The sequence below is a fragment of the Passer domesticus genome, chromosome W (genome assembly GCF_036417665.1).
Source record: "Passer domesticus isolate bPasDom1 chromosome W, bPasDom1.hap1, whole genome shotgun sequence".
In the NCBI taxonomy this organism is placed as follows: Eukaryota; Metazoa; Chordata; class Aves; order Passeriformes; family Passeridae; genus Passer; species Passer domesticus.
In genome coordinates, this window is record NC_087511.1 from 25,134,165 (window position 1) to 25,153,435 (window position 19,271).

Below are 19,271 nucleotides of genomic sequence, written 5' to 3' on the forward strand. Positions count from 1 at the left end.
AGAGCACTGTGCCGGTCTCTGTGCGCTCCGGAGCTCTCTTTCTGCCCAAAGACGCCTGGCAGCGGCACTTAACTTCGGACAGCTCCGTATCTCCGTATTCTGCATTTCTTGTCTTCTGCAGCTCAGCAAAATGCTTTTCCACTCTGTCTAGCAAGGAGAAACTGTGCCAGCACAGTATACCTCCCCGGACTTTTGTTCTAAATTCCCGCCTTCTCGGCATCTCAGAAACTAACAGGACGAGCAAGGTTTTCCATGGTGGGCTGGGACAGAACTAGCAACAAGCACAGCAAAGTCGTCCAAGAATACCTTGCATTCCAATGCTAATGCCAATACATGAGGCAGGCGAGTGGTAAGTCATGAACATCTAGCAGTTAGAAAGCTGCGGACACAGTCCGGGTGTTGTGCGGCTTCACTCTTCGCATCCTAGAAGGTACCGCGCTCTTCGTCTCTCGGATGCGATCAAGCGGCTATTCGCGCAGAGAGCACTGTGCCGGTCTCTGTGCGCTCCGGAGCTCTCTTTCTGCCCAAAGACGCCTGGCAGCGGCACTAAACTTCGGACAGCTCCGTATCTCCGTATTCTGCATTTCTTGTCTTCTGCAGCTCAGCAAAATGCTTTTCCACTCTGTCTAGCAAGGAGAGACTGTGCCAGCACAGTATACCTCCCCGGACTTGTGTTCTAAATTCCGGACTTCTCGGCATCTCAGAAACTAACGGGAAGAGCAAGGTTTTCCATGGTGGGCTGGAACAGAACTAGCAACAAGCACAGCAAAGTTGTCCAAGAATACCTTGCATTCGAATGCTAATGCCAATACATGAGGCAGGCGAGTGGTAAGCCATGAACTTCTAGCAGTTAGAAAGCTGCGGACACAGTCCGGGTGTTGTGCGGCGTCACTCTTCGCATCCTAGAAGGTACCGCGCTCTCCGACTCTCGGATGCGATCAAGCGGCTATTCGCGCAGAGAGCACTGTGCCGGTCTCTGTGCGCTCCGGGGCTCTCTTTCTGCCCAAAGACGCCTGGCGGCGGCACTTAACTTCGGACAGCTCCGTATCTCCGTATTCTGCATTTCTTGTCTTCTGCATCTCAGCAAAATGCTTTTCCACTCTGTCTAGCAAGGAGAGACTGTGCCAGCACAGTATACCTCCCCGGACTTGTGTTCTAAATTCCCGACTTCTCGGCATCTCAGAAACTAACGGGAAGAGCAAGGTTTTCCATGGTGGGCTGGAACAGAACTAGCAACAAGCACAGCAAAGTTGTCCAAGAATACCTTGCATTCGAATGCTAATGCCAATTGAAGAGGCAGGCGAGTGGTAAGCCATGAACTTCTAGCAGTTAGAAAGCTGCGGACACAGTCCGGGTGTTGTGCGGTGTCACTCTTCGCATCCTAGTAGGTACCGCGCTCTCCGTCTCTCGGATGCGATCAAGCGGCTATTCGCGCAGAGAGCACTGTGCCGGTCTCTGTGCGCTCCGGAGCTCTCTTTCTGCCCAAAGACGCCTGGCAGCGGCACTTAACTTCGGACAGCTCCGTATCTCCGTATTCTGCATTTCTTGTCTTCTGCAGCTCAGCAAAATGCTTTTCCACTCTGTCTAGCAAGGAGAGACTGTGCCAGCACAGTATACCTCCCCGGACTTGTGTTCTAAATTCCGGACTTCTCGGCATCTCAGAAACTAACGGGAAGAGCAAGGTTTTCCATGGTGGGCTGGAACAGAACTAGCAACAAGCACAGCAAAGTTGTCCAAGAATACCTTGCATTCGAATGCTAATGCCAATACATGAGGCAGGCGAGTGGTAAGCCATGAACTTCTAGCAGTTAGAAAGCTGCGGACACAGTCCGGGTGTTGTGCGGCGTCACTCTTCGCATCCTAGAAGGTACCGCGCTCTCCGACTCTCGGATGCGATCAAGCGGCTATTCGCGCAGAGAGCACTGTGCCGGTCTCTGTGCGCTCCGGGGCTCTCTTTCTGCCCAAAGACGCCTGGCGGCGGCACTTAACTTCGGACAGCTCCGTATCTCCGTATTCTGCATTTCTTGTCTTCTGCATCTCAGCAAAATGCTTTTCCACTCTGTCTAGCAAGGAGAGACTGTGCCAGCACAGTATACCTCCCCGGACTTGTGTTCTAAATTCCCGACTTCTCGGCATCTCAGAAACTAACGGGAAGACCAAGGTTATCCATGGTGGGCTGGGGCAGAACTAGCAACAAGCACAGCAAAGTTGTCCAAGAATACCTTGCATTAAAATGCTAATGCCAATACATGAGGCAGGCGAGTGGTAAGCCATGAACTTCTAGCAGTTAGAAAGCTGCGGACACAGTCCGGGTGCTGTGCGGCGTCACTCTTCGCATCCTAGAAGGTACCGCGCTCTCCGTCTCTCGGACGCAATCAAGCGGCTATTCGCGCAGAGAGCACTGTGCCGGTCTCTGTGCACTCCGGAGCTCTCTTTCTGCCCAAAGACGCCTGGCAGCGGCACTTAACTTCGGACAGCTCCGTATCTCCCTATCTGCATTTCTTGTCTTCTGCAGCTCAGCAAAATGCTTTTCCACTCTGTCTAGCAAGGAGAAACTGGGCCAGAACAGTATACCTCCCCGGACTTGTGTTCTAAATTCCCGACGTCTCGGCATCTCAGAAACTAACGGGGAGAGCAAGGTTTTCCATGGTGGGCTGGAACAGAACTAGCAACAAGCACAGCAAAGTTGTCCAAGAATACCTTGCATTCGAATGCTAATGCCAATACATGAGGCAGGCGAGTGGTAAGCCATGAACTTCTAGCAGTTAGAAAGCTGCGGACACAGTCCGGGTGTTGTGCGGCTTCACTCTTCGCATCCTAGAAGGTACCGCGCTCTCCGTCTCTCGGATGCGATCAAGCGGCTATTCGCGCAGAGAGCACTGTGCCGGTCTCTGTGCGCTCCGGATCTCTCTTTCTGCCCAACAATGCCTGGCAGCGGCAGTTAACTTCGGACAGCTCCGTATCTCCGTATTCTGCATTTCTTGTCTTCTGCAGCTCAGCAAAATGCTTTTCCACTCTGTCTAGCAAGGAGAAACTGTGGCAGCACAGTATACCTCCCCGGACTTGTGTTCTGAATTCTCGACTTCTTGGCATCTCAGAAACTAACGGGAAGAGCAAGGTTATCCATGGTGGGCTGGGGCAGAACTAGCAGCAAGCACAACAAAGTTGTCAAAGAATACCTTGCATTCGAATGCTAATGCCAATACATGAGGCAGGCGAGTGGTAAGCCATGAACTTCTAGCAGTTAGAAAGGTGCGGACACAGTCCGGGTGTTGTGCGGCTTCACTCTTCGCATCCTAGAAGGTACCGCGCTCTCCGTCTCTCGGATGCGATCAAGCGGCTATTCACGCAGAGAGCACTGTGCTGGTCTCTGTGCGCTCCGGAGCTCTCTTTCTGCCCAAAGACGCCTGGCAGCGGCACTTAACTTCGGACAGCTCCGTATCTCCCTATTCTGCATTTCTTGTCTTCTGCATCTCAGCAAAATGCTTTTCCACTCTGTCTAGCAAGGAGAAACGGTGCCAGCACAGTATACCTCCCCGGACTTGTGTTCTAAATTCCTGACTTCTCGGCATCTCAGAAACTAACGGGAAGAGCAAGGTTTTCCATGGTGGGCTGGAACAGAACTAGCAACAAGCACAGCAAAGTTGTCCAAGAATACCTTGCATTCGAATGCTAGTGCAAATACATGGGGCAGGCGAGTGGTAAGCCATGAACTTCTAGCAGTTAGAAAGCTGCGGACACAGTCCGGGTGTTGTGCGGCGTCACTCTTCGCATCCTAGAAGGTACCGCGCTCTCCGTCTCTCGGATGCGATCAAGCGGCTATTCGCGCAGAGAGCACTGTGCCGGTCTCTGTGCGCTCCGGAGCTCTCTTTCTGCCCAAAGACGCCTGGCAGCGGCACTTAACTTCGGACAGCTCCGTATCTCCGTATTCTGCATTTCTTGTCTTCTGCAGCTCAGCAAAATGCTTTTCCACTCTGTCTAGCAAGGAGAAACTGTGCCAGCACAGTATACCTCCCCGGACTTTTGTTCTAAATTCCCGCCTTCTCGGCATCTCAGAAACTAACAGGACGAGCAAGGTTTTCCATGGTGGGCTGGGACAGAACTAGCAACAAGCACAGCAAAGTCGTCCAAGAATACCTTGCATTCCAATGCTAATGCCAATACATGAGGCAGGCGAGTGGTAAGTCATGAACATCTAGCAGTTAGAAAGCTGCGGACACAGTCCGGGTGTTGTGCGGCTTCACTCTTCGCATCCTAGAAGGTACCGCGCTCTTCGTCTCTCGGATGCGATCAAGCGGCTATTCGCGCAGAGAGCACTGTGCCGGTCTCTGTGCGCTCCGGAGCTCTCTTTCTGCCCAAAGACGCCTGGCAGCGGCACTTAACTTCGGACAGCTCCGTATCTCCGTATTCTGCATTTCTTGTCTTCTGCAGCTCAGCAAAATGCTTTTCCACTCTGTCTAGCAAGGAGAAACTGTGCCAGCACAGTATACCTCCCCGGACTTTTGTTCTAAATTCCCGCCTTCTCGGCATCTCAGAAACTAACAGGACGAGCAAGGTTTTCCATGGTGGGCTGGGACAGAACTAGCAACAAGCACAGCAAAGTCGTCCAAGAATACCTTGCATTCCAATGCTAATGCCAATACATGAGGCAGGCGAGTGGTAAGTCATGAACATCTAGCAGTTAGAAAGCTGCGGACACAGTCCGGGTGTTGTGCGGCTTCACTCTTCGCATCCTAGAAGGTACCGCGCTCTTCGTCTCTCGGATGCGATCAAGCGGCTATTCGCGCAGAGAGCACTGTGCCGGTCTCTGTGCGCTCCGGAGCTCTCTTTCTGCCCAAAGACGCCTGGCAGCGGCACTAAACTTCGGACAGCTCCGTATCTCCGTATTCTGCATTTCTTGTCTTCTGCAGCTCAGCAAAATGCTTTTCCACTCTGTCTAGCAAGGAGAGACTGTGCCAGCACAGTATACCTCCCCGGACTTGTGTTCTAAATTCCGGACTTCTCGGCATCTCAGAAACTAACGGGAAGAGCAAGGTTTTCCATGGTGGGCTGGAACAGAACTAGCAACAAGCACAGCAAAGTTGTCCAAGAATACCTTGCATTCGAATGCTAATGCCAATACATGAGGCAGGCGAGTGGTAAGCCATGAACTTCTAGCAGTTAGAAAGCTGCGGACACAGTCCGGGTGTTGTGCGGCGTCACTCTTCGCATCCTAGAAGGTACCGCGCTCTCCGACTCTCGGATGCGATCAAGCGGCTATTCGCGCAGAGAGCACTGTGCCGGTCTCTGTGCGCTCCGGGGCTCTCTTTCTGCCCAAAGACGCCTGGCGGCGGCACTTAACTTCGGACAGCTCCGTATCTCCGTATTCTGCATTTCTTGTCTTCTGCATCTCAGCAAAATGCTTTTCCACTCTGTCTAGCAAGGAGAGACTGTGCCAGCACAGTATACCTCCCCGGACTTGTGTTCTAAATTCCCGACTTCTCGGCATCTCAGAAACTAACGGGAAGAGCAAGGTTTTCCATGGTGGGCTGGAACAGAACTAGCAACAAGCACAGCAAAGTTGTCCAAGAATACCTTGCATTCGAATGCTAATGCCAATTGAAGAGGCAGGCGAGTGGTAAGCCATGAACTTCTAGCAGTTAGAAAGCTGCGGACACAGTCCGGGTGTTGTGCGGTGTCACTCTTCGCATCCTAGTAGGTACCGCGCTCTCCGTCTCTCGGATGCGATCAAGCGGCTATTCGCGCAGAGAGCACTGTGCCGGTCTCTGTGCGCTCCGGAGCTCTCTTTCTGCCCAAAGACGCCTGGCAGCGGCACTTAACTTCGGACAGCTCCGTATCTCCGTATTCTGCATTTCTTGTCTTCTGCAGCTCAGCAAAATGCTTTTCCACTCTGTCTAGCAAGGAGAGACTGTGCCAGCACAGTATACCTCCCCGGACTTGTGTTCTAAATTCCGGACTTCTCGGCATCTCAGAAACTAACGGGAAGAGCAAGGTTTTCCATGGTGGGCTGGAACAGAACTAGCAACAAGCACAGCAAAGTTGTCCAAGAATACCTTGCATTCGAATGCTAATGCCAATACATGAGGCAGGCGAGTGGTAAGCCATGAACTTCTAGCAGTTAGAAAGCTGCGGACACAGTCCGGGTGTTGTGCGGCGTCACTCTTCGCATCCTAGAAGGTACCGCGCTCTCCGACTCTCGGATGCGATCAAGCGGCTATTCGCGCAGAGAGCACTGTGCCGGTCTCTGTGCGCTCCGGGGCTCTCTTTCTGCCCAAAGACGCCTGGCGGCGGCACTTAACTTCGGACAGCTCCGTATCTCCGTATTCTGCATTTCTTGTCTTCTGCATCTCAGCAAAATGCTTTTCCACTCTGTCTAGCAAGGAGAGACTGTGCCAGCACAGTATACCTCCCCGGACTTGTGTTCTAAATTCCCGACTTCTCGGCATCTCAGAAACTAACGGGAAGACCAAGGTTATCCATGGTGGGCTGGGGCAGAACTAGCAACAAGCACAGCAAAGTTGTCCAAGAATACCTTGCATTAAAATGCTAATGCCAATACATGAGGCAGGCGAGTGGTAAGCCATGAACTTCTAGCAGTTAGAAAGCTGCGGACACAGTCCGGGTGCTGTGCGGCGTCACTCTTCGCATCCTAGAAGGTACCGCGCTCTCCGTCTCTCGGACGCAATCAAGCGGCTATTCGCGCAGAGAGCACTGTGCCGGTCTCTGTGCACTCCGGAGCTCTCTTTCTGCCCAAAGACGCCTGGCAGCGGCACTTAACTTCGGACAGCTCCGTATCTCCCTATCTGCATTTCTTGTCTTCTGCAGCTCAGCAAAATGCTTTTCCACTCTGTCTAGCAAGGAGAAACTGGGCCAGAACAGTATACCTCCCCGGACTTGTGTTCTAAATTCCCGACGTCTCGGCATCTCAGAAACTAACGGGGAGAGCAAGGTTTTCCATGGTGGGCTGGAACAGAACTAGCAACAAGCACAGCAAAGTTGTCCAAGAATACCTTGCATTCGAATGCTAATGCCAATACATGAGGCAGGCGAGTGGTAAGCCATGAACTTCTAGCAGTTAGAAAGCTGCGGACACAGTCCGGGTGTTGTGCGGCTTCACTCTTCGCATCCTAGAAGGTACCGCGCTCTCCGTCTCTCGGATGCGATCAAGCGGCTATTCGCGCAGAGAGCACTGTGCCGGTCTCTGTGCGCTCCGGATCTCTCTTTCTGCCCAACAATGCCTGGCAGCGGCAGTTAACTTCGGACAGCTCCGTATCTCCGTATTCTGCATTTCTTGTCTTCTGCAGCTCAGCAAAATGCTTTTCCACTCTGTCTAGCAAGGAGAAACTGTGGCAGCACAGTATACCTCCCCGGACTTGTGTTCTGAATTCTCGACTTCTTGGCATCTCAGAAACTAACGGGAAGAGCAAGGTTATCCATGGTGGGCTGGGGCAGAACTAGCAGCAAGCACAACAAAGTTGTCAAAGAATACCTTGCATTCGAATGCTAATGCCAATACATGAGGCAGGCGAGTGGTAAGCCATGAACTTCTAGCAGTTAGAAAGGTGCGGACACAGTCCGGGTGTTGTGCGGCTTCACTCTTCGCATCCTAGAAGGTACCGCGCTCTCCGTCTCTCGGATGCGATCAAGCGGCTATTCACGCAGAGAGCACTGTGCTGGTCTCTGTGCGCTCCGGAGCTCTCTTTCTGCCCAAAGACGCCTGGCAGCGGCACTTAACTTCGGACAGCTCCGTATCTCCCTATTCTGCATTTCTTGTCTTCTGCATCTCAGCAAAATGCTTTTCCACTCTGTCTAGCAAGGAGAAACGGTGCCAGCACAGTATACCTCCCCGGACTTGTGTTCTAAATTCCTGACTTCTCGGCATCTCAGAAACTAACGGGAAGAGCAAGGTTTTCCATGGTGGGCTGGAACAGAACTAGCAACAAGCACAGCAAAGTTGTCCAAGAATACCTTGCATTCGAATGCTAGTGCAAATACATGGGGCAGGCGAGTGGTAAGCCATGAACTTCTAGCAGTTAGAAAGCTGCGGACACAGTCCGGGTGTTGTGCGGCGTCACTCTTCGCATCCTAGAAGGTACCGCGCTCTCCGTCTCTCGGATGCGATCAAGCGGCTATTCGCGCAGAGAGCACTGTGCCGGTCTCTGTGCGCTCCGGAGCTCTCTTTCTGCCCAAAGACGCCTGGCAGCGGCACTTAACTTCGGACAGCTCCGTATCTCCGTATTCTGCATTTCTTGTCTTCTGCAGCTCAGCAAAATGCTTTTCCACTCTGTCTAGCAAGGAGAAACTGTGCCAGCACAGTATACCTCCCCGGACTTTTGTTCTAAATTCCCGCCTTCTCGGCATCTCAGAAACTAACAGGACGAGCAAGGTTTTCCATGGTGGGCTGGGACAGAACTAGCAACAAGCACAGCAAAGTCGTCCAAGAATACCTTGCATTCCAATGCTAATGCCAATACATGAGGCAGGCGAGTGGTAAGTCATGAACATCTAGCAGTTAGAAAGCTGCGGACACAGTCCGGGTGTTGTGCGGCTTCACTCTTCGCATCCTAGAAGGTACCGCGCTCTTCGTCTCTCGGATGCGATCAAGCGGCTATTCGCGCAGAGAGCACTGTGCCGGTCTCTGTGCGCTCCGGAGCTCTCTTTCTGCCCAAAGACGCCTGGCAGCGGCACTTAACTTCGGACAGCTCCGTATCTCCGTATTCTGCATTTCTTGTCTTCTGCAGCTCAGCAAAATGCTTTTCCACTCTGTCTAGCAAGGAGAGACTGTGCCAGCACAGTATACCTCCCCGGACTTGTGTTCTAAATTCCGGACTTCTCGGCATCTCAGAAACTAACGGGAAGAGCAAGGTTTTCCATGGTGGGCTGGAACAGAACTAGCAACAAGCACAGCAAAGTTGTCCAAGAATACCTTGCATTCGAATGCTAATGCCAATACATGAGGCAGGCGAGTGGTAAGCCATGAACTTCTAGCAGTTAGAAAGCTGCGGACACAGTCCGGGTGTTGTGCGGCGTCACTCTTCGCATCCTAGAAGGTACCGCGCTCTCCGACTCTCGGATGCGATCAAGCGGCTATTCGCGCAGAGAGCACTGTGCCGGTCTCTGTGCGCTCCGGGGCTCTCTTTCTGCCCAAAGACGCCTGGCGGCGGCACTTAACTTCGGACAGCTCCGTATCTCCGTATTCTGCATTTCTTGTCTTCTGCATCTCAGCAAAATGCTTTTCCACTCTGTCTAGCAAGGAGAGACTGTGCCAGCACAGTATACCTCCCCGGACTTGTGTTCTAAATTCCCGACTTCTCGGCATCTCAGAAACTAACGGGAAGAGCAAGGTTTTCCATGGTGGGCTGGAACAGAACTAGCAACAAGCACAGCAAAGTTGTCCAAGAATACCTTGCATTCGAATGCTAATGCCAATTGAAGAGGCAGGCGAGTGGTAAGCCATGAACTTCTAGCAGTTAGAAAGCTGCGGACACAGTCCGGGTGTTGTGCGGTGTCACTCTTCGCATCCTAGTAGGTACCGCGCTCTCCGTCTCTCGGATGCGATCAAGCGGCTATTCGCGCAGAGAGCACTGTGCCGGTCACTGTGCTCTCTGGGGCTCTCTTTCTGCCCAAAGACGCCTGGCAGCGGCACTTAACTTCGGACAGCTCCGTATCTCCGTATTCTGCATTTCTTGTCTTCTGCAGCTCAGCAAAATGCTTTTCCACTCTGTCAAGCAGGGAGAAAATGTGCCAGCACAGTATACGTCGCCGGACTTGTGTTCTAAATTCCCGACATCTCGGCATCTCAGAAACTAACGGGAAGAGCAAGGTTTTCCATGGTGGGCTGGGGCAGAACTAGCAACAAGCACAGCAAAGTTGTCCAAGAATACCTTGCATTCGAATGCTAATGCCAATACATGAGGCAGGCGAGTGGTAAGCCATGAACATCTAGCAGTTAGAAAGCTGCGGACACAGTCCGGGTGTTGTGCGGCTTCACTCTTCGCATCCTAGAAGGTACCGCGCTCTCCGTCTCTCGGATGCGATCAAGCGGCTATTCGCGCAGAGAGCACTGTGCCGGTCACTGTGCGCTCCGGGGCTCTCTTTCTGCCCAACGACGCCTGGCAGCGGCACTTAACTTCGGACAGCTCCGTATCTCCCTATTCTGCATTTCTTGTCTTCTGCAGCTCAGCAAAATGCTTTTCCACTCTGTCTAGCAAGGAGAGACTGTGCCAGCACAGTACACCTCCCCGGACTTGTGTTCTAAATTCCCGACTTCTCGGCATCTCAGAAACTAACGGGAAGAGCAAGGTTATCCATGGTGGGCTGGGGCAGAACTAGCAACAAGCACAGCAAAGTTGTCCAAGAATACCTTGCATTCGAATGCTAATGCCAATACATGAGGCAGGCGAGTGGTAAGCCATGAACATCTAGCAGTTAGAAAGCTGCGCACACAGTCCGGGTGTTGTGTGGCTTCACTCTTCGCATCCTAGAAGGTACCGCGCTCTCCGTCTCTCGGATGCGATCAAGCGGCTATTCGCGCAGAGAGCACTGTACCGGTCACTGTGCGCTCCGGAGCTCTCTTTCTGCCCAACGACGCCTGGCAGCGGCACTTAACTTCGGACAGCTCCGTATCTCCCTATTCTGCATTTCATGTCTTCTGCATCTCAGCAAAATGCTTTTCCACTCTGTCTAGCAAGGAGAAACTGGGCCAGAACAGTATACCTCCCCGGACTTGTGTTCTAAATTCCCGACGTCTCGGCATCTCAGAAACTAACGGGAAGAGCAAGGTTATCCATGGTGGGCTGGAACAGAACTAGCAACAAGCACAGCAAAGTTGTCCAAGAATACCTTGCATTCGAATGCTAATGCCAATACATGAGGCAGGCGAGTGGTAAGCCATGAACTTCTAGCAGTTAGAAAGCTGCGGACACAGTCCGGGTGTTGTGCGGCGTCACTCTTCGCATCCTAGAAGGTACCGCGCTCTCCGTCTCTCGGATGCGATCAAGCGGCTATTCGCGCAGAGAGCACTGTGCCGGTCACTGTGCGCTCCGGAGCTCTCTTTCTGCCCAACGACGCCTGGCAGCGGCACTTAACTTCGGACAGCTCCGTATCTCCGTATTCTGCATTTCTTGTCTTCTGCATCTCAGCAAAATGCTTTTCCCTCTGTCTAGCAAGAGACACTGTGCCAGCACAGTATACCTCCCAGGACTTGTGTTCTAAATTCCCGACTTCTCGGCATCTCAGAAACTAACGGGAAGAGCAAGGTTTTCCATCGTGGGCTCGAACAGAACTAGCAACAAGCACAGCAAAGTTGTCCAAGAATACCTTGCATTCGAATGCTAATGCCAATACATGAGGCAGGCGAGTGGTAAGCCATGAACTTCTAGCAGTTAGAAAGCTGCGGACACAGTCCGGGTGTTGTGCGGCTTCACTCTTCGCTTCCTAGAAGGTACCGCGCTCTCCGTCTCTCGAATGCGATCAAGCGGCTTATCACGCAGAGAGCACTGTGCCGGTCTCTGTGCGCTCCGGAGCTCTCTTTCTGCCCAAAGACGCCTGGCAGCGGCACTTAACTTCGGACAGCTCCGTATCTCCGTATTCTGCATTTCTTGTCTTCTGCAGCTCAGCAAAATGCTTTTCCACTCTGTCTAGCAAGGAGAAACTGTGCCAGCACAGTATACCTCCCCGGACTTGTGTTCTAAATTCTCGACTTCTTGGCATCTCAGAAACTAACGGGAAGAGCAAGGTTATCTGTGGTGGGCTGGGGCAGAACTAGCAGCAAGCACAACAAAGTTGTCCAAGAATACCTTGCATTCGAATGCTAATGCCAATACATGAGGCAGGCGAGTGGTAAGCCATGAACTTCTAGCAGTTAGAAAGGTGCAGACACAGTCCGGGTGTTGTGCGGCTTCACTCTTCGCATCCTAGAAGGTACCGTGCTCTCCGTCTCTCGGATGCGATCAAGCGGCTATTCGTGCAGAGAGCACTGTGCCGGTCACTGTGCGCTCCGGAGCTCTCTTTCTGCCCAACAATGCCTGGCAGCGGCAGTTAACTTCGGACAGCTCCGTATCTCCGTATTCTGCATTTCTTGTCTTCTGCATCTCAGCAAAATGCTTTTCCACTCTGTCTAGCAAGGAGAAACTGTGCCAGCACAGTATACCTCCCCGGACTTGTGTTCTAAATTCTCGACTTCTTGGCATCTCAGAAACTAACGGGCAGAGCAAGGTTATCCATGGTGGGCTGGGGCAGAACTAGCAACAAGCACAGCAAAGTTGTCCAAGAATACCTTGCATTCGAATGCTAATGCCAATACATGAGGCAGGCGAGTGGTAAGCCATGAACATCTAGCAGTTAGAAAGCTGCGGACACAGTCCGGGTGTTGTGCGGCGTCACTCTTCGCATCCTAGAAGGTACCGCGCTCTCCGTCTCTCGGATGCGATCAAGCGGCTATTCGCGCAGAGAGCACTGTGCCGGTCACTGTGCGCTCCGGAGCTCTCTTTCTGCCCAACGACGCCTGGCAGATGCACTTAACTTCGGACAGCTCCGTATCTCCCTATTCTGCATTTCATGTCTTCTGCATCTCAGCAAAATGCTTTTCCACTCTGTCTAGCAAGGAGAAACTGGGCCAGAACAGTATACCTCCCCGGACTTGTGTTCTAAATTCCCGACGTCTCGGCATCTCAGAAACTAACGGGAAGAGCAAGGTTTTCCATGGTGGGCTGGAACAGAACTAGCAACAAGCACAGCAAAGTTGTCCAAGAATACCTTGCATTCGAATGCTAATGCCAATACATGAGGCAGGCGAGTGGTAAGCCATGAACTTCTAGCAGTTAGAAAGCTGCGGACACAGTCCGGGTGTTGTGCGGCGTCACTCTTCGCATCCTAGAAGGTACCGCGCTCTCCGTCTCTCGGATGCGATCAAGCGGCTATTCGCGCAGAGAGCACTGAGCCGGTCACTGTGCGCTCCGGAGCTCTCTTTCTGCCCAACGACGCCTGGCAGCGGCACTTAACTTCGGACAGCTCCATATCTCCGTATTCTGCATTTCTTGTCTTCTGCATCTCAGCAAAATGCTTTTCCCTCTGTCTAGCAAGAGACACTGTGCCAGCACAGTATACCTCCCAGGACTTGTGTTCTAAATTCCCGACTTCTCGGCATCTCAGAAACTAACGGGAAGAGCAAGGTTTTCCATCGTGGGCTCGAACAGAACTAGCAACAAGCACAGCAAAGTTGTCCAAGAATACCTTGCATTTGAATGCTAATGCCAATACATGAGGCAGGCGAGTGGTAAGCCATGAACTTCTAGCAGTTAGAAAGCTGCGGACACAGTCCGGGTGTTGTGCGGCTTCACTCTTCGCATCCTAGAAGGTACCGCGCTCTCCGTCTCTCGGATGCGATCAAGCGGCTATTCACGCAGAGAGCACTGTGCTGGTCTCTGGGCGCTCCGGAGCTCTCTTTCTGCCCAAAGACGCCTGGCAGCGGCACTTAACTTCGGACAGCTCCGTATCTCCCTATTCTGCATTTCTTGTCTTCTGCATCTCAGCAAAATGCTTTTCCACTCTGTCTAGCAAGGAGAAACGGTGCCAGCACAGTATACGTCTCCGGACTTGTGTTCTAAATTCCCGACTTCTCGGCATCTCAGAAACTAACGGGACGAGCAAGGTTTTCCATGGTGGGCTGGGACAGAACTAGCAACAAGCAAAGCAAAGTCGTCCAAGAATACCTTGCATTCGAATGCTAATGCCAATACATGAGGCAGGCGAGTGGTAAGCCATGAACTTCTAGCAGTTAGAAAGCTGCGGACACAGTCCGGGTGTTGTGCGGCTTCACTCTTCGCATCCTAGAAGGTACGGCGCTCTCCGTTTCTCGGATGCGATCAAGCGGCTATTCGCGCAGAGAGCACTGTGCCGGTCTCTGTGCGCTCCGGGGCTCTCTTTCTGCCCAAAGACGCCTGGCAGCGGCACTTAACTTCGGACAGCTCCGTATCTCCGTATTCTGCATTTCTTGTCTTCTGCAGCTCAGCAAAATGCTTTTCCACTCTGTCTAGCAAGGAAAAACTGTGCCAGCACAGTATACCTCCCCGGACTTGTGTTCTAAATTCTCGACTTCTTGGCATCTCAGAAACTAACGGGAAGAGCAAGGTTATCCATAGTGGGCTGGAGCAGAACTAGCAAAAAACACAGCAAAGTTGTCCAAGAATACCTTGCATTCGAATGCTAATGCCAATACATGAGGCAGGCGAGTGGTAAGCCATGAACATCTAGCAGTTAGAAAGCTGCGGACACAGTCCGGGTGTTGTGCGGCTTCACTCTTCGCATCCTAGAAGGTACCGCGCTCTCCGACTCTCGGATGCGATCAAGCGGCTATTCGCGCAGAGAGCACTGTGCCGGTCTCTGTGCGCTCCGGGGCTCTCTTTCTGCCCAAAGACACCTGGCGGCGGCACTTAACTTCGGACAGCTCCGTATCTCCGTATTCTGCATTTCTTGTCTTCTGCATCTCAGCAAAATGCTTTTCCACTCTGTCTAGCAAGGAGAGACTGTGCCAGCACAGTATACCTCCCCGGACTTGTGTTCTAAATTCCCGACTTCTCGGCATCTCAGAAACTAACGGGAAGAGCAAGGTTTTCCATGGTGGGCTGGAACAGAACTAGCAACAAGCACAGCAAAGTTGTCCAAGAATACCTTGCATTCGAATGCTAATGCCAATTGAAGAGGCAGGCGAGTGGTAAGCCATGAACTTCTAGCAGTTAGAAAGCTGCGGACACAGTCCGGGTGTTGTGCGGTGTCACTCTTCGCATCCTAGTAGGTACCGCGCTCTCCGTCTCTCGGATGCGATCAAGCGGCTATTCGCGCAGAGAGCACTGTGCCGGTCACTGTGCTCTCGGGGGCTCTCTTTCTGCCCAAAGACGCCTGGCAGCGGCACTTAACTTCGGACAGCTCCGTATCTCCGAATTCTGCATTTCTTGTCTTCTGCAGCTCAGCAAAATGCTTTTCCACTCTGTCTAGCAAGGAGAGACTGTGCCAGCACAGTATACCTCCCCGGACTTGTGTTCTAAATTCCGGACTTCTCGGCATCTCAGAAACTAACGGGAAGAGCAAGGTTTTCCATCGTGGGCTCGAACAGAACTAGCAACAAGCACAGCAAAGTTGTCCAAGAATACCTTGCATTCGAATGCTAATGCCAATACATGAGGCAGGCGAGTGGTAAGCCATGAACTTCTAGCAGTTAGAAAGCTGCGGACACAGTCCGGGTGTTGTGCGGCGTCACTCTTCGCATCCTAGAAGGTACCGCGCTCTCCGTCTCTCGGATGCGATCAAGCGGCTATTCGCGCAGAGAGCACTGTGCCGGTCTCTGTGCGCTCCGGAGCTCTCTTTCTGCCCAAAGACGCCTGGCAGCGGCACTTAACTTCGGACAGCTCCGTATCTCCGTATTCTGCATTTCTTGTCTTCTGCAGCTCAGCAAAATGCTTTTCCACTCTGTCTAGCAAGGAGAAACTGTGCCAGCACAGTATACCTCCCCGGACTTGTGTTCTAAATTCTCGACTTCTTGGCATCTCAGAAACTAACGGGAAGAGCAAGGTTTTCCATGGTGGGCTGGAACAGAACTAGCAACAAGCACAGCAAAGTTGTCCAAGAATACCTTGCATTCGAATGCTAATGCCAATACATGAGGCAGGCGAGTGGTAAGCCATGAACTTCTAGCAGTTAGAAAGCTGCAAACACAGTCCGGGTGTTGTGCGGCGTCACTCTTCGCATCCTAGAAGGTACCGCGCTCTCCGTCTCTCGGATGCGATCAAGCGGCTATTCGCGCAGAGAGCACTGAGCCGGTCACTGTGCGCTCCGGAGCTCTCTTTCTGCCCAACGACGCCTGGCAGCGGCACTTAACTTCGGACAGCTCCATATCTCCGTATTCTGCATTTCTTGTCTTCTGCATCTCAGCAAAATGCTTTTCCCTCTGTCTAGCAAGAGACACTGTGCCAGCACAGTATACCTCCCAGGACTTGTGTTCTAAATTCCCGACTTCTCGGCATCTCAGAAACTAACGGGAAGAGCAAGGTTTTCCATCGTGGGCTCGAACAGAACTAGCAACAAGCACAGCAAAGTTGTCCAAGAATACCTTGCATTTGAATGCTAATGCCAATACATGAGGCAGGCGAGTGGTAAGCCATGAACTTCTAGCAGTTAGAAAGCTGCGGACACAGTCCGGGTGTTGTGCGGCTTCACTCTTCGCATCCTAGAAGGTACCGCGCTCTCCGTCTCTCGGATGCGATCAAGCGGCTATTCACGCAGAGAGCACTGTGCTGGTCTCTGTGCGCTCCGGAGCTCTCTTTCTGCCCAAAGACGCCTGGCAGCGGCACTTAACTTCGGACAGCTCCGTATCTCCCTATTCTGCATTTCTTGTCTTCTGCATCTCAGCAAAATGCTTTTCCACTCTGTCTAGCAAGGAGAAACTGTGCCAGCACAGTATACCTCCCCGGACTTTTGTTCTAAATTCCCGCCTTCTCGGCATCTCAGAAACTAACAGGACGAGCAAGGTTTTCCATGGTGGGCTGGGACAGAACTAGCAACAAGCACAGCAAAGTCGTCCAAGAATACCTTGCATTCCAATGCTAATGCCAATACATGAGGCAGGCGAGTGGTAAGTCATGAACATCTAGCAGTTAGAAAGCTGCGGACACAGTCCGGGTGTTGTGCGGCGTCACTCTTCGCATCCTAGAAGGTACCGCGCTCTTCGTCTCTCGGATGCGATCAAGCGGCTATTCGCGCAGAGAGCACTGTGCCGGTCTCTGTGCGCTCCGGAGCTCTCTTTCTGCCCAAAGACGCCTGGCAGCGGCACTTAACTTCGGACAGCTCCGTATCTCCGAATTCTGCATTTCTTGTCTTCTGCATCTCAGCAAAATGCTTTTCCACTCTGTCTAGCAAGGAGAGACTGTGCCAGCACAGTATACCTCCCCGGACTTGTGTTCTAAATTCCCGACTTCTCGGCATCTCAGAAACTAACGGGAAGAGCAAGGTTTTCCATGGTGGGCTGGAACAGAACTAGCAACAAGCACAGCAAAGTTGTCCAAGAATACCTTGCATTCGAATGCTAATGCCAATTGAAGAGGCAGGCGAGTGGTAAGCCATGAACTTCTAGCAGTTAGAAAGCTGCGGACACAGTCCGGGTGTTGTGCGGCGTCACTCTTCGCATCCTAGAAGGTACCGCGCTCTCCGTCTCTCGGATGCGATCAAGCGGCTATTCGCGCAGAGAGCACTGTGCCGGTCTCTGTGCGCTCCGGAGCTCTCTTTCTGCCCAAAGACGCCTGGCAGCGGCACTTAACTTCGGACAGCTCCGTATCTCCGTATTCTGCATTTCTTGTCTTCTGCAGCTCAGCAAAATGCTTTTCCACTCTGTCTAGCAAGGAGAAACTGTGCCAGCACAGTATACCTCCCCGGACTTGTGTTCTAAATTCTCGACTTCTTGGCATCTCAGAAACTAACGGGAAGAGCAAGGTTTTCCATGGTGGGCTGGAACAGAACTAGCAACAAGCACAGCAAAGTTGTCCAAGAATACCTTGCATTCGAATGCTAATGCCAATACATGAGGCAGGCGAGTGGTAAGCCATGAACTTCTAGCAGTTAGAAAGCTGCGGACACAGTCCGGGTGTTGTGCGGCATCACTCTTCGCATCCTAGAAGGTACCGCGCTCTCCGTCTCTCGGATGCGATCAAGCGGCTATTCGCGCAGAGAGCACTGAGCCGGTCACTGTGCGCTCCGGAGCTCTCTTTCTGCCCAACGACGCCTGGCAGCGGCACTTAACTTCGGACAGCTCCATATCTCCGTATTCTGCATTTCTTGTCTTCTGCATCTCAGCAAAATGCTTTTCCCTCTGTCTAGCAAGAGACACTGTGCCAGCACAGTATACCTCCCAGGACTTGTGTTCTAAATTCCCGACTTCTCGGCATCTCAGAAACTAACGGGAAGAGCAAGGTTTTCCATCGTGGGCTCGAACAGAACTAGCAACAAGCACAGCAAAGTTGTCCAAGAATACCTTGCATTTGAATGCTAATGCCAATACATGAGGCAGGCGAGTGGTAAGCCATGAACTTCTAGCAGTTAGAAAGCTGCGGACACAGTCCGGGTGTTGTGCGGCTTCACTCTTCGCATCCTAGAAGGTACCGCGCTCTCCGTCTCTCGGATGCGATCAAGCGGCTATTCACGCAGAGAGCACTGTGCTGGTCTCTGTGCGCTCCGGAGCTCTCTTTCTGCCCAAAGACGCCTGGCAGCGGCACTTAACTTCGGACAGCTCCGTATCTCCCTATTCTGCATTTCTTGTCTTCTGCATCTCAGCAAAATGCTTTTCCACTCTGTCTAGCAAGGAGAAACTGTGCCAGCACAGTATACCTCCCCGGACTTTTGTTCTAAATTCCCGCCTTCTCGGCATCTCAGAAACTAACAGGACGAGCAAGGTTTTCCATGGTGGGCTGGGACAGAACTAGCAACAAGCACAGCAAAGTCGTCCAAGAATACCTTGCATTCCAATGCTAATGCCAATACATGAGGCAGGCGAGTGGTAAGTCATGAACATCTAGCAGTTAGAAAGCTGCGGACACAGTCCGGGTGTTGTGCGGCGTCACTCTTCGCATCCTAGAAGGTACCGCGCTCTTCGTCTCTCGGATGCGATCAAGCGGCTATTCGCGCAGAGAGCACTGTGCCGGTCTCTGTGCGCTCCGGAGCTCTCTTTCTGCCCAAAGACGCCTGGCAGCGGCACTTAACTTCGGACAGCTCCGTATCTCCGAATTCCGCATTTCTTGTCTTCTGCAGCTCAGCAAAATGCTTTTCCACTCTGTCTAGCAAGGAGAGACTGTGCCAGCACAGTATACCTCCCCGGACTTGTGTTCTAAATTCCGGACTTCTCGGCATCTCAGAAACTAACGGGAAGAGCAAGGTTTTCCATGGTGGGCTGGAACAGAACTAGCAACAAGCACAGCAAAGTTGTCCAAGAATACCTTGCATTCCAATGCTAATGCCAATACATGAGGCAGGCGAGTGGTAAGCCATGAACTTCTAGCAGTTAGAAAGCTGCGGACACAGTCCGGGTGTTGTGCGGCGTCACTCTTCGCATCCTAGAAGGTACCGCGCTCTCCGTCTCTCGGATGCGATCAAGCGGCTATTCGCGCAGAGAGCACTGTGCCGGTCTCTGTGCGCTCCGGAGCTCTCTTTCTGCCCAAAGACGCCTGGCAGCGGCACTTAACTTCGGACAGCTCCGTATCTCCCTATTCTGCATTTCTTGTCTTCTGCAT